This window comes from Phocoena phocoena, chromosome 3 (assembly GCF_963924675.1).
Source record: "Phocoena phocoena chromosome 3, mPhoPho1.1, whole genome shotgun sequence".
In the NCBI taxonomy this organism is placed as follows: Eukaryota; Metazoa; Chordata; class Mammalia; order Artiodactyla; family Phocoenidae; genus Phocoena; species Phocoena phocoena.
The window spans coordinates 28,417,107-28,432,860 of NC_089221.1; positions in this window are offsets into that span (position 1 = coordinate 28,417,107).

The window sequence follows — 15,754 nt, forward strand, 5'->3', positions numbered from 1 at the left end:
GGCAACAGAAGGCAGTTGGGTGACTCCAGAACACTGAGCTGGATTCAGGGGCAGAGTCTCTGGGTTTAACAAAAGCATTTCCCCATCCTAGGTTTCATTTCCTTTTCCCTGGAGTTCCCCAAAGCCAAAGTTAGATCAAAGTGGATCAAGTCGCTTTATTGCCAGATGAAGATATGACATCCTGCTTCATATTAAAAGAAGGTTGCCTGTCTCTGGCTCCTCTTCCTTCTCACATATTCTTGTTTAAATTGAAGAAATCGACGGACTTCCCTGGTGGCGCAGTGGTTAAGAATCCACCTGCCGATGCAGGGGACATGGGTTCGAGCCCTGACCCGGGGAGATCCCACATGCCGCGGAGCAACTAAGCCCGTGTGCCGCGACTACTGAAGCCTGCGCTCTAGAGTCTGTGAGCCACAACTACTGAAGCCCACGTGCCACAACTACTGAAGCCCCTGTGCCTAGAGCCCGTGCTCCGCAATAAGAGAAGCCACCGAAGTGAGAAGACGGTGCACTGCAACAGAGTAGCCCCTGCTCCCCGCAGCTAGAGAAGGCCCGTTGCACAGCAACGAAGACCCAACACGGCCAAAAATAAATAAATAAATTTATATATAAAAAAAGATGAATCAGGTTTTTAAAAACATAAATGAAAAATAAATAAAATTAAAGAATTGGAAAGCATCAAACCAAACAACCTCCCTCAAGTAGATCAGGATGGAGAGAACTATCATTTCCTTTAGGATACTTGCTACATTTTTAAGAATTCAGCCAAAGAGAAAACGGATATTCCTAACCTCTTAGAGACGATAAAGAGAACTTATATAGCTTTGCCATTAAAAATTGCTTCTAGGGCTTCCCTGGTGGTGCAGTGGTTGAGAGTCCGCCTGCCGATGCAGGGGACGCGGGTTCTGTGCCCCGGTCCAGGAAGATCCCACGTGCTGCGGAACGGCTGTGCCGTGAGCCATGGCCGCTGAGCCTGCGCGTCTGGAGCCTGTGCTCCGCAACGGGAGACGCCACAACAGTGAGAGGCCCGCGTACCGAAAACAAAAAAAATTGCTTCTATTTCCATATCATTTTATTTAATATTTCTCACTCACTCACATAACAAAAAAGTCACTGCCCTCCTCCATGAGGACTGAAGACACCCTGGGACTTAAAAGGCAGTGAGTGACCAGTATGTGATGTTCAGAGGACAAGGGTGGCAGTGTAAGAAGCGGAAGCTGGGGAAGCCAGGTCTGATGCCCAGGCGACAGAGCAGCTGGAGAGAGGAAAGTGGCGAGAGGGCTGCTTACAGCTGCTCTCCTCACTCAGCAAAGGGGCCTGGGAACCAAAAGCCAACTCTCGATGCAAGATTCATCACTCCTGCCACTGCCAGAGCAGCTGCTTCTAGACCTCACACTTATACGTAAAAGGACTTGGTGTGGAGGATGGCGTGAGAGAGTGATTCAGTAAAATAGAAGCTCTTCAGTTCACAAATGCAGGGGCCTTGGCAGTCATGCTTCTTCTAAGCAGGCAGCTCCCACCTAGCGGGTTGTAAGGAGCTCTGCCATCCCCATTTCATAAGTCTACCCTTAGGTGTCCAGGATTTCCCCACTGGAGGATTTTTTGAGTTCTGTGATGAGCACTCTTGGGCAGATATCCCTGAGGCAGGTAGCGCATCAAGCGGTTATCTGGCATCAATTCTTACTGAGGATTTTTGAACAGACCTGGGGCGGGAGACTGGGGAAGGACAGCTCTTAGGTATCCTTGGACAAGCAAGTGGATGGGATATTGCTGTGGCTCCATCATCAGGGAAGCCTGGAAAATATTTTACAGGGAGACCACAAAGCAAGAAACGTCTCTGAAATCTAGGTCACCTCATTCACGAGTTTTCTAAGAGCTGTTTCTGGCTGCTCCCACCACCTGGACCATATGGATAAGTAACTCCAAGTCAACCTCTTCTGACTTTCAAATGTATTGAGAATTTCCATTGGTGTTTTCCACCCTTTCATTTATTCTAGTGGTTCCCAATCCTGCCTGCATAATAAAATAAACCAGGGAGCTTCTAAATACATCAGTGCCTGGATCCCATCCGAGACCAATTGATTCAGAATCGCTAGTGGGGCCTGGTCACTAAGAGTTTTTGAAAAGTCCCTGAGATGATTCTAATGTGCAGTCAGGGTTAGGAATCACTGACCCATCCTTTCCTTGACTTAGTAGGAATAAATAACAATAATATCTCTCATTTGTTGAGCACTTACCATACAGCAGCCAAGTACTTCTTTGCTTTAGCTCACTGACTTCTCTCGGTAAACCTATTGTTCTCGTCTTATAGATGAGGAAACAGAGGCTCAGAGAAGTAAAGTAACTTGCCTGGTATCGCACCACTGGAAAGGGGTTATTAGGATATGATTCCATCTGTCTTCCTCCCTTCTACGGCAAAGCAGAGGACCAATGTCAGGCTGACTGCAGAGAGAAGGCCAGCTCCGTGGTGGCCAGGACAAGAATCTGGAGTCCGAGTGTTATGTGTTGAATTGTAGCATCCAAAAAGGCATTGAGGTCCTAACCCCCAGTACCTATGAGTATGACTTTATTTGGAAATAGTCTTTTCAGACAATCAAGTTAAGATGAGGTCATTAGGGTAGACCCTACCCAGATATGCCTCTGTCCTTATAAAGGGGAAAAAACTAGACATAGAAACAGACACGGACACAGGGAGAACACCATGTAAAGATGAAAGCAGAGATGGGGTGATGCATGTAGAACTCAAGGAACGCCAGAGATTGCCAGCCAACCACCAGAAGCTAGGAGAAGGGCATGGAAGGGATTCTCCCACACAGCCCTCAGAAGGAACCAACCCAGCCGACACCTCCATCTCAGACTTCTAGCCTCAAGAACTATGAGACGATAAATTCCTTTGTTTAAGCCACCCAATTTGTGGTAGTTTGTTGCGGCAACCCCAGCAAACTAATACAGAAAGCATGTAAGGAAGCCTTAAAAAACTCCAGACCTCATCATCTTACAGACAGGGAGATGGCAGTCTGAAAAGATCTAGCCAATTGCTCAAGTTCATGGACAGAGAATAGCAAACCTGGCCCAGAGAAGAGTCCCCAGCCCCTTAGTTTGTGTTCTCTGGCACCTTCCCATGAAATGCATTTTAAACCTTGGCTTATTATTAAATCTTACTTGGGGTTATCATTTCATAATGCTCTGGCAATGTCCCTTGCTCAAAGATGTGAATAAGCTCTGTGGAGACCTAAATGGGAAGGAAACCCAAAAAAGAGAGGATATATGTATATGTATAGCTGATTCAATTTGCTGTACAGCAGAAATTAACACAACATTGTAAAGCAACTATACTCCAATAAAACTTAATTAAAAACAAGGTTCTCTCTTGAACTTTTGAAAAAAAAAGATATGAATCAGAGTTGGGCATAATTTCTTTTCTTTTTTTGGTAGGGGGAATGTGGGCATAATTTCTTAATTGTATGCTGAGGGTTGAGAACATCTACACCCAGCAAACTCATGGAAGGTACCAGAGCCCCAGTTCTGCACAGCTGTCTCTGGCTATGAGAGCCCATAGCAAATGACTGGGGACATCTGGCTGCTATGATGTACCGGGACTGCCACTGAATCTTGCTTGCTTGATTGGCTCCTAGGCTACAGCCAGGACGTTGGCACAGATACCACCATGAACCACAGAGGTGCAGACACTGCGAATACGTGTGAAAAGTCAGCTCCGTAGATCTGCTCTGCAAGCGAGAGGCAAATATTTGTTTAGCTTCACAGAGGAGGCTGTTATGTGATGTGTAGGTGCCCTGTGGCCTCCCCCAGGGCGCTCCACTGTGCCCTTGGTCAAAAGGAGATCAGCTCTGGTGTGGCAATGGACAGTCAAGAACTGTGTGCGACAGAACGTGTCTTTATATCAGTGCCAACTGAAAGGGTAGCTGAGGAAGGCATGTGTTTGCGTCATTTCCAGAAAGGAGCAGCTGGAGTGTGACCCATCTCTCTCTTACCCCTTCCCACGGAAAAATTCTCCCAACACTCAGCTCAGCGAATTCTGAGATTCTAAACTCAAGGCTTGATCCCTTTCATTGTAACTTAAAATGCAAATAAAATTAAAATACTTCCTGAGATGAGATAGTTTAGCTATACTGGTCATTCATATCTTGATGTTGAAGACCTTTTCAGATTATTTTCAGAGAAGTTTTGTTTGAGAAGAATTTACAAAAAGGAATATAGTGTGTTCAGAAAGGGTCCATTGTCTCTCAATATTAGCTCGTGCTGGGACTTCCCTGGTGGTCCAGTGGTTGAGAATCCACCTTCCAATGCAGGGGACGCAGGTTTGATCCCCGGTCGGGGAACTAGGATCCCACATGCCACAGGGCAACTAAGCCTGTGTGCTCTAGAGTCCACACACCACAACTAGAGAGCCCTCGAGCTGCAACTACTGAGCCCACGCTCTCTGGAGCCTGCGCACCACAGTTAGAGAGAGGCCCACAGGCCACAAAGAGGAGCCTGCGCACCGCAACAAAAGATCCCGCATGCTGCAACTAAGACCAGGTGCAGCCAAAATATATAGATAGATAGATACATACATACATAGATACACACATAGATAGATAGATATTCGCTGGTGCCATCTTAAGAAAAATCGGTTTGTGCTTTGCACCGACGTGAGGCAAAGTCGGGAGAGGAATTGGTCGGCTAATCAGGGCGTCATCACCTTGGTGAAATTACACATTTTAGGGTCCGACCCTCCTTAGGCAAGTGCAGGAGACCCATTGCCAGTGTCCCAGGAATGGATGTGTCTTGATGGCCAAAGGAAGGCTGTCAGAGGCTGGTGTTTTTTTTTTTGTTTTGTTTTGTTTTTTGGCCACACTGCATGGCTTGCAGGATCTTAGTTCCCCAACCAGGGATTGAACCCTGGTCCTCAGCAGTGAAAGCACTGAGTCCTAACCACTGGACCACCAGAGAATTCCCCAGAGACTAATGTTTAAAAACCAGCATTGGGCTTCCCTGGTGGCGCAGTGGCTGAGAGTCCACCTGCCGATGCAGGGGACGCGGGTTCGTGCCCCGGTCCGGGAAGATCCCACATGCCACGGAGCGGCTGGGCCCGTGAGCCATGGCCGCTGAGCCTGCGCGTCCGGAGCCTGTGCTCCGCAACGGGAGAGGCCGCAACAGGGAGAGGCCCGCGTACCGCAAAAAAATAAAATAAATAAATAAATAAATAAAACCCAGCAGTTCAAACATTCTCACTTATAATGAAGAATATAACTCTCAAATGAACTATACATGTTGTACGTGTTTGCTGGACAACAAATGTTCACTGTAGGAAATCTACAAAGGAAGCCAAATTCTAATCTGAGAGGTGTGTGATAAGCATGAAATTGTGTGTGTGTGTGTGTGTGTGTGTGTGTGAAGTGAAATTTGTTATTTAATATTAATGGCTGGTATCATCATGCATTTGTGTCAGTAGTTAGGGTCCGAACAGAATATCAGAAACCAGGCCGGATACTTAAACAGAGAGAATTTAATACAAGGAATGGGTTAAACACAGAGATAGTAATGACAGGAAGCAACCATCTCTTAAGGCTGGGAGAACAAAGGGAAGAGGGTGATGGTACCAGAATTCAGAAACTAGAGGAAAGGGCCCTGCAGAGCTGGAACTCAGATGTCTGAGGAGGGGTCACTGCCCAGCTAAAACTGGTACCTTTATCAGGGTACAATGAGGTTCATTCTGGGAATATAGAAAGATGCTGGACTGGAGCCAACTACAGCTACCAGGGTGAAGGGCCATTGCTCAGATGACACAAAAACATCAAGCCAAAGGAAAAAGTATTTACCCTTTCCTTTTGTCTTCTGGGATACTCCTCCTTCCAGCACCTTCTTCCAGCACCTCCTACTGGTTGACAAAGGAGAAGAGTAATCTGCAGAGTCACAGTCCCAGCATCACAGGACAGATTATTTGAAGCTGGGTTGGAGCCAAGAGACAGCTGCATGGCTTGAACAGAGGAGCTGCACCAGCCCCGTCTCTAAGAATGGTCCTGCTACAGGAGCAGAAGTCAAGTTATTGATGTAGCACTTGAGACCCATCACTCAGGCGGAACTGATTCTCCCTTTGTGAATTTTATTCAGACCATCTCATTTTTCCTAATAATTTCTTTCTGCAGGCAGAGACAATCAAAAGCTTTCTTATTTCCCCTGGAGACCGCACCCAGAACACCTGGATTGGATTAGGGTATTCATAAATGACCTTTGGACTCTTTCTCTTTCAGGGAATAGTGGACGCTGACATAATGACCTCCCCCAGGACTGGTCAGCCCAAAGTCGTTTTCCTCATTCAGAAACTGGGGTTTCACTTCTGCCGATGGAGGCCAAATGAGCTTGATCCAGTTGCTGAAGAAGCCTGAGGCAGAAGCAGCTGGCACTCAGGAACTCCATTTCCTGGCAAGGGCCAAGCCATGCCATCCTCCTGGTAATTTGAGGCAAAGGACAGTCACATAATCAAGGTGAGACAAGAGTTGATTTCTCAGAGATCTTGCTGGGCTAAAGCAAGATCCTAACAAATGGAATATACATATATATATATATATATACATATATATGTATATTCACATATACATATATATGTGTACATACATATGGAGAGAGAGAGAGAGATTTGGTTGCATATACACATAAAGAGAGATTTACTTTAAGGAATTGCCTCATGCAACTGTGGAGGCTGACAAGTCTGAGACCTACAAGACACACCAGCAGTCTGGAAATTCTAGCAAGAGTCCATGCTGTAGTCTTGAGTCCAAAGGCAGTGTGGAGGAAGGATTCTTTCCTTCTTGCGGACCTCAGTCTTTTCTCTTAAGACCTTCGGCTGATTGGATGAGGTCCACCTGCATTATGGAGGGCAATCTGCTTTACTCAAAGTCTACGGATTTCAACGTTAATCACATCTTTAAAAACACCCTCACAGCAACATCTAGACTGGTATTTGACCAAACAGCTGGGCACCAGAACCTAGACAAGTTGACGTGTAAAGTCAAGCATCATAGGTGTCATTGTAGAAAGTGAATAGATAGCTCAGGAGAGCTGAGTACATTTGGTAACCACAAAGAATAATCCAATAATACTTGAGAGTCTGGAAGAGAATTCTCCCGTCCTGAAATATTCCAGGGAGGAGTAGCGCTAGGGGACAGGCCTGTGGAGATCCCTCACTCTCCCTACCTTCAGGGTCTCTAAGCTCAGCCTTCCTTAGGCTTCCATAGATGTCCCTGCCCCGACCCAATCCTTCCTTCCGTTGCCCATCAGTCCTTATATGTTCCTCTCTCCTGGTCACTATCTCCTTGCCTGAAAAGCCTCTCTAATGCCAGAGTCCCTCTTCACAATGTTTTGTCAGGCTTATTCAGGTGACACCGCAATGGGTTCTCTTGCTGTTATAATAAATGTCTGAACACTCATTTCACACTTAGCGTCATCTCCATGGCAGACACTGTTTTGTTTAGGGACTGACAACTATTCTCTTTCTTCCTTGTAACAAAATCTTGATTTTGTTCTTCTTTCTGAGGAAGCAAGTCTCAGCCACAGGGAGTAAATCAGGATTGGTGTCATCTTTTTGCCAGTGATTATCTGGGGTGTTGACTTTGACATAATCCAGTGGGAAAGGAATCTGCTAGGGTACTTAGGGGAAGGACTCAAGACTCCTCCTCACTCTTAAAAAGGGGCATGCAAGATGGAAATGTACATTTTCTGTCTCTTCTTCCACTTAATCTTATCATGTTTACAGATGAAGTGTAACACTACAGACAACCCTGAGGACGGCAGAAGGGAAAGATATAAAGAATCTGATCCTTGAGGGCATCCAGGAGCCATTGATTCTAATCTCCAAGCCACTCAACTGTCTTGCTCTGTGAGAGAATACCTTATGTATTGTTTATGCCTTTGATAAATGATACTGTCATTATTGTGTTATTACTTAATAATCTCTGCACATTTGCCTTTTTCAACTAGATTGAAGATCCTTGAGGGAAAATAATAATACCATGTTTATTATTGTATTTACAGCTTTCACATAGTAAACACTCCATAAATGCCTTTCATTGATAGAATAAATAAATGGAAAATATAACCCAAATTAATAGATTATGTATGGGTTGATTAGTTAAAGCTCTCCTGAGCTCAAAAAAGAAGCCAAGGGATTTAGAGGCTGGAGAATTCTGCCCCCATTTGTGTGTCCCTCAGTACTTCCTGAAGAGGCAGTGTACCCCCTCCTCACGTCAGTCCCTTTTGTCCTCCCCAAAGCCTTTTATGACTTTTCACAGCAGAAACGGTGCCCTGTATTGCCATTTCACTGTTCTCTTCCTAGACATTTCCCAGCTTCCTTTGCAGTTCAACTGGGACCAGTTGACTGGATTCTGGTCAGTGGACATGGGTGAGGTGAACCACTTCTGAACTTGGCCTTGAAAACCTTCAGTGAGATTATCCTACTTTTCTTCTTCCACACTGACCTTGGAGGCCATGTGTTCCAGATGGGGGATGTGATGGCAGAGCCTCTGTCAGCCTGGGTGGATGGGTCAGTCCCTGAATGACTGGGTGGAAGAGAACGCTGCTGACCCTTATAAATCATATACTCCAAGTAAGTGATGCACTTCGTTGTGTTAAACCACTGTGCTTTGAGGATGAATTTATTTTACAGGCAGTCTATATCCTACCTCACCTAATGGGCATCCTTAACTAGATCAGTTCCTTCTCTCTTATGTTCTTGGAGCACTAAAATCTCTTCTTTGTACTTTCCCAGTTAATATTTGTTTTTGTTTGTTGCATTCTTTTTTTTATTGAAGTATAGTTGATTTACAATGTTGTGTTAGTTTCAGGTATACAGCAAAGTGATATGTACATATATACCGTATCTTCTTTATCCATTCATCTGTCGTTAGACATTTAGGCTGCTTTCATGGCTATTGTAAATAGTGCTGCCATGAAATGAACACTGGTGTGCATGTATATTTTCGAATTAGAGTTTTTCTCTTCCAGATATATGCCCAGGAGTGGGATTGCTGGATCATATGGTAACTCTGTTTTTAGTTTTTTAAAGAACCTCCATACTGTTCTCCACAATGGCTGCACCAACTTGCACTCCCACCAACAGTGTAGGAGCACTCCATTTCCTCTACACCCTCTCCAGCATTTATTATTTGTAGACTTTTTGATGATGTTGTATTCTTTTATTAATGTTGTTCTCTTCACTAGACTGTGTGTTCCATGTGAGATCATTTGTTTTCTACTATATTTTTAGTATCTAACATTGTACCAGGAATATAAGTGCCAATAACTATTTGCTAATGATGGACAGATGGATGAGTGAATGGATGGATGATCGATGGACGGATGGATGGGTGAGCGAGTGAATGGGTGGATGACAGATGGATAGAAGGGTGGGTGGTTGTATGAATGAAAGGATGGACAGATGGATATTTGTTTTGGCTTCAGAGTCAACTTGAGTTTGATTCCCAGCTCCCCACTTTCTAGCTGTGTTTCCTTAGCTGTTCTAAGTCTCAGGTTCCCAATTAGTAAAACGAGACCCATGATATTTGTCCCCCATGGTGGTGGTGAAGATTAAAAGACATGGTTCTCTAGTGAGGCGCTGTCTTCCCGGCACAGGGCCTGGCACCCACTAACTATCGTTGTAGCTCAAAAATAGAAAAAAAGGGGTGGAGCTGGAGGAAATGATTAGAAAGAAAACATTTGCTCAATATAAACTTTTATTATACTTCCTGCTAGTGAGTAAGCAACTAAAAAGAGCATTTGAGTCATTAAACCTATTAAGAGGTTTCAGATCAATAAAAACAATTTGTTTCTTTTGTGTCTGTTTTTAAGTGCTGGGAGAAATTTTTCCTCCATTGAAGTCAGCTCGTTGGTGTCCAAGAAATAGTTTGGGAGCCCCGTGTAATTTATAAGATATTTCATTAACTCCTTTTATTTCTCAGAGATGCATTTGAGAAAATAAGGATAGATTTCTTTTCTATGCAGAAACAGAGACAAACCTCCAGAAGGAGTAAAGCTCTACAGATATATGAATAACTCATAGAAAACTTTCAAACCACCTTGAAAATTAATCATTTGGTTCAGCAAGAAATAGGGCTGCCCTGTCTTGCCTGCTTTCGTGGTTTGCCACAGTTCGTTCCAGGATCTTCCGGAGGTATTAAAGAGCAAAGTGTTTCCACATGAGTCATGCTGATTCCAGACACTCCACCCCAACCACAGAGGGGAATAGATCTGGGGTTGGCGTCCCAAATACACTTCTTTATTCCAAGCCTTAAAGTAGGCCATACAGGAAAGGCATTCTTGGATTCTAAACCGAGAGTCTGCCCAGCCGTGTCCGCTAATGAGTTTCCTCACCCCATTGGTTCCTGTCTGCTGGTGAGATGTGGTGCTCTCATCTTGCAGAGCCATTTGTCCCTCTAGGCTGCCGGACTTCCAATGAAGCCAGTTGAATGCTCACGCCCTATGACTGCATCCTTGGCTGGCCCCACTGAGGATGAATTTGGGTGCAAAATCATCCAGTGTTTATGCACCTAGCTGGGATGTGCATCCATGGAGAGGTCACGTGTTTTATGAACAACAAGAGCAGCCTGGCCAAGGATCTTAAGAAGAGCAGAGCCAGCTACAGCTCATTTCATCTAATCCCCCCACCCTGTTAGGTCCGAACAGATAATGGCCTGGGAAATGAGAAGGAATGTGCCCAAGGTAACGGAGCTAGTTAGTGGCAGTGTTAGAACAGAAACATGGGTCTGCCGACTTCTAGACTGGTGACTTTCGGGCTTCATCATGAATGGTGTCGTATGTTTCTAGCACAGTGAAATGCTGCTCTTCAACATTTAGGTACTGAAGGAAGATTAAATAAGGTCTTTGCTTGGCTGGATCTCACTCAGGCTTCTGAGGGAGACTCCACACCCGCCACCTCCTTTCAGACCTCCCTGATGAGATAGAATGGCAGCAGAGAGAGCGCTCGGCCAGGTATAGGAAGACTTGGCTTTGGGCCTGTTCTCCATTACTAACCAGCCTGTGGTCTTCAGCACTTGGCCTCCCCATGTTGCCTCCAGAAGCGGCCTTGGAGTCCCCAGAGCAGGACCCCTGGGGAGGGAGGACATAGAGCTGCTTCCATCTTCTCTCCCTGTTTTGTTCCTGTCCTCTAACAACACAGATCCCAGGCCACTGAAATAGTGCAGGCCCATTGGGTTAACCTTCAACATGATGAAAGTTTAGCTAGGAAGGTTGGACATCTAGGTAAGGAGTGAAAAATAAGAAGAAAATATATTTCTGTACTTCATTTCCCAGAGATGCAGATGTTCCGTTCTAGGGGTCAGCAATCTTTTCTGTGAAGGGTTGTGTAGTAAATATTTTAGGGTTTGCTGGCTGTTACAATCTCTTTCTCAACGACTCAGCTCTGTCATTGCAGCTTGAAAGCAGTCAGAGACAATACAGGAATGAATCAGTATGGCTATGTTCTGGTAAAACTATTTCCAAAAACAGATGGAAGCCCTGAGGTCACAGATCCCTGGTCTATTCTAAGCCTGATCTCTCCAGGGTCTTCTTGACTGAATTAAGGAACAGGTTGCTCTCTAACTTACAAGGAATATTATCAGTACATGGAAAGACACAGTAAAAAAAAGAAAAAAAAAGACAACAAATGATGCTTCTATAAAAGAGCTGTGGGAATCTGAATTTTTCACCTGCTTCATAACCTTCCAATTTGTCATCTTCTTTTTTTTCCTTTTTGTCTTCATCTATATCTTCATGATATTTTTATCATCTCCTCTTCCTCTTCTCTCTCTTCCTCCTCCTTTTTGATCACCACTGTCACCGTTCCCCACCATTCAGAGACCAAAAAGCATGTGTATCAATCAGGGATGTGGATGGAAGCAATGGAAACCATCACAGGATGTCTTAGGCAGAAAAGGCTCACATTGGAAAGTTGTGAGATGCTCATACAACTGACTGACAGCTAGAGGACCAGACTTGGAAAACATGTTAGAAAGGCAGTATAGAGGGTCCTATACAGGAAGTTAATTGATTATTTTGCAGGAAGAAACATAAGGCTGTAGTGTCATTGTCCTGGGGTCCGATACAGTGTACTCCTGAATACCCATGAAGCCGCTATGATTAAATATTAACTGACCCTTTGTTCTTTGTCACTTACTCCAAATCTAAGTCCTGCCTGATTCTAAACAACACACATACCCACTCCGTGGCTAGCAGAGGGTAGGTAGGAGAGGAAATCTCTATACTTCAAGGGTTATAGTGGACAGTAGAGCATTCAGCCCCACCAGCACTACACACAGTGAGGACTTCTTCCCATATGGACAGGGTAGAGACATGGTATAGCCAATACAATGACAAAAGTCAACTGGCACAAATGAGGAACTCAAAGCCAGAGTTGACCCCTGGGTGAAATACCCAATTCACATCTGTGGACTGACATACGAGGGGTGGATCCTAAACTGACCAGAGTACTGTTCCATGTGTTCTGCCTGTGGGCTCAGGCACGAGGGGGAGGTATGGATTGTCAACGTAATCAGACTCACATTCCCCTGCTGTAGAAGGATTTTCAGTTCATGGCAGGAAGCTTAAGGCTGCAGATTAATCACTGACATGGGTTTATACCCCTGTTGTTGCTGGGTGGTCCGCATCTGTTTTCTAAGTCCACAGGGCCTTTACCAATAAATCGAAGCCCCAGAGACAGACACAATGCTCCAGCAATTATGCCCATGAAAATCTCATATTTTCCAATGTGCAGTGGGAAATCTGCATACTTGCATCTGTCTTTAACGCTGAAACACACAGCAGCTGGGAGACAGCTGCTCAGCCTTGGGGTAATAGAGTTCATTGCCCCCTGACAGCCCCTCCACGTTATCTCGTCAAATGGTCCTGGTTCTAGGTCATAAGCTACTCTGGGGATGTATCACCTAACCTGGTCATTGTCACTAGAATTTCCGGGACCGCTCTTCTCCAATTTAAGGGCAGCATTCATCAATTTTACCCTGAAATGCATGATTTAACACTTGTTCCCAAAAAATTTCATCCGTTCACCAGAAAAGATTCTCTGCTTTGATTGAAAATTACACAAGGCTTTGATGAGTTCCAATCCATTACTCTGTGGTTTCACAATAGATAGCACACCGGAAAGGGAGAGAAAATGGGGACTGAATGAATACAGAATCAACAAAGTACAATTTGTAGGTGTTCATAATGTTACAGCCTCTTTGTCCTTCTCTTAGAGCTGCTTGTGCGTATTTACCACACTCATGGTTTTACCTGTCCTGGAACACACACATTTATATCCAATATTTACAGAGAAGTCCTAGTTCACCTTTTTACAACTTTTGACTATTCTGGGTTGTAGAATTTTGCTTATTAATTTTTATCATGACTTTTATATTCTAGTGAACCAGTCCAAGTAAATGATGCATTTTTATGAATTGGGATATAATATAGATAAAAAAGAAAAAAATGCAAATTTGGGACTTCCCTGGTGGTCCAGTGGTAAAGAATCCCTCTTACAATGCAGGGGATGTGGGTTTGATACGTGATCATGGAATTAAGATCCCACATGCCCTGGGGCAACTAAGCCCGTGTGCCACAACTACTAAGCTCGTGAGCCTCAACTAGAGAGCCTGTATGCTGCAAACTACAGAGACCACGTGCTCTGGACCTCGCGCCCCACAGCTAGAGAGAAGCCTGTGTGCCGCAGTGAAGACCTCACATGTCACAGCTAAGACCCGACGCAGCCAAAAGTTAATAAAATAAATAAAAAATAAATCTTTTAAAACTGCAAGTTATCAAGCACCAGCAACAACCTACTGATGCCATCAGCAGACTCCAGCCTCATCTTTAACTCAAACTGAACAGACCAAGACCAACCTTGGGTTCCCTTACAAAGTATAACACTTATTAACAATGCTGTGGTATTTCTGGGCTAATACTCCATCTTACATTTCAAAATCTGTGAAATTTTTGTACACCAACTTATTTTTTTCTGAAACGGCCACACCACCTGGTAACCATGTGATGGAGATGTGACAAGCGGTGGTCCAAAGACCACACTTTGGAAAGTACTTAGCCTTTCTTGTTGATGAAATAAAATTTATATTTGAAGGCAGGAGAAGAAAAAATTAAACATAAAATTCTCTCTGAGTTTGTTTGGGCCTCTTCCCTTCATCCCTAATGTGCAATAAGCCTCTGCATTACATTAACCAGAGCTCCTCATAGATGGTAGTGCCTGCTTGACCATAAAGATCAATTTTTATTTTCTTCTGATTTTAGCAATGTGACTTCTTAAAAGAATAGTTCTTTTATGGGGAGGGGGAAGGGTGAGCTGTGACAAAGCGAGAGAGAGGCATGGACATATATATACTACCAAACGTAAGGTAGATAGCTAGTGGGAAGCAGCCACATAGCACAGGGAGATCTGCTCGGTGCTTTGTGACCGCCTGGAGGGGTGGGATGGGGAGGGTGGGAGGGAGGGAGACACAAGAGGGAAGAGATATGGGAACATATGTATATGTATAACTGATTCACTTTGCTATAAAGCAGAAATTAACACACCATTGTAAAGCAATTATACCCCAATAAAGATGTTAAAAAAAAAAGAATAGTTCTTTCCCAGCTCGGTATGGGGGTCATGGTGACTTGCTGCTAGTTTGTTCCGTGCTTACCTGGACTATGCATCCTTGGTGAACTTTATGTAAAACATCAATATGTCATTTTAATTACGATCATTTATCTCAAAAATGTATATGCCTGGGCCTTTGACTTCTAACAGGCGGAACAGTTCTCAGAGCTTTCTGAGAGTCTGTTTCCCAGGTCATAATCCTCAATTTGCCTTGAATAAAATTCCCTCTCTTTCTTCTTAATTTGATACTTAATTGAACTTTCATCAACAATGTCAAGTGATAAGTAGAACAGGTGGCACAGAAATATTTAGAGCCTAAAATCACTGACTTTTGGGTTGAAAGGAAATATAGGAATCATCCACAACACTGTTGAAGGTCATGGGCCATGTGATGGCTAATTTTATGTATCAACTTGCCTGCACCACGGTTCCCAGATACTTGGCCAAATATTATTCTGGAGTGTGCTTTTAAATCAGATTAACATTTAAATCAGTGGACTTTGAGTAAAGCATGTGGTTCTCTATAATGTGAGTAGGCCTCGTGCAATCAGTTGAAGGCCTTGAAAGAACAAAGAATGACCCCCCAATCCCCCCAAGCAAGAAAGAATTCTGGCAACAGATGGCCCCTGGACTTGAACCACATTGACTCTTCCCTAGGTCTCTAGCCTGACAACCTACTGTACAGATTTTGGACATGTCAATTTTCATAATTGCATAGCCAATTCCTTAAAATAAATCTCTGTTTCTCTCTGCATATATTGGTCCTGTCTCTCTGGACGACCCTAACACAACCACTAAGGATGAATGTGTGAAACTGAATCAAGCAGAGGAGAAAGGTGACAATGAACTTGTAATAATAAGAGTTTTAGGTGTGGCTGGACTTCTTCTTCAGGAAATAGTTTGCAGGGGGACAGATGATGTACAGAACATTTATCTTCATGCTCCATGTCATGAGGACAGAAATGTGCAGCCGTCTCCTAAGCCATTTATTCCCAGTTTACTTTTGCCAGTTGACAGATCTTCCCTATAATCCTCTCTCTCATAATCCATTCTTCGGGAAGACGTGCCCTTCAACAATTCTAGAACACTTATAAATGTGCTTTCTAAATCTTT